The sequence below is a fragment of the Pteropus vampyrus genome, unplaced genomic scaffold (assembly GCF_000151845.1).
Source record: "Pteropus vampyrus isolate Shadow unplaced genomic scaffold, Pvam_2.0 Scaffold210, whole genome shotgun sequence".
In the NCBI taxonomy this organism is placed as follows: domain Eukaryota; kingdom Metazoa; phylum Chordata; class Mammalia; order Chiroptera; family Pteropodidae; genus Pteropus; species Pteropus vampyrus.
The window spans coordinates 1,744,801-1,745,336 of NW_011888991.1; positions in this window are offsets into that span (position 1 = coordinate 1,744,801).

Genomic DNA, 536 nt, shown 5'->3' on the forward strand with positions numbered 1-536 from the left:
TTTATACATATGTGGAAAAATAGAGGGATTGTGCATGTATTTTTAAATATAAATATGTATTATGCATAGTGGTTCTTTTTACCTAATAGTAGATATTACAAATATTTTAACATCAGTTCCTTTTTATTTGCTGAGTATTATTTCTTCATGAGATTTATCTTTTTTTTTTTTTTAATTAACCACAAATATTTAAGTTGACTTAGGTACATTCAACCTGGTAGAAAAAAAAGTTCCACATACTTGCTCTCAGTTGTATCTAAAATTAATGCCTTTTCAGTCTGTATGAGAGTCTCTTCTGCTTTCTATTTCTCCCAAGCAGAATAAAAATATGCAGTACCAATATTTCAAAATGTCCTCAGTAGTAATCTCTTACATAGTTTCTAAATTATTCTCCATCACATCCTGGCCATCAGATGAAGAAACTACAACATTAAGGTGTATAAATAGGCCTCAGATTTTATTCATGCAGTACCTATCATAATTGGTTTTCCTTCCTTGGGCATTTTGAGACTCAGGTTATTGTGGTTATAAATCAC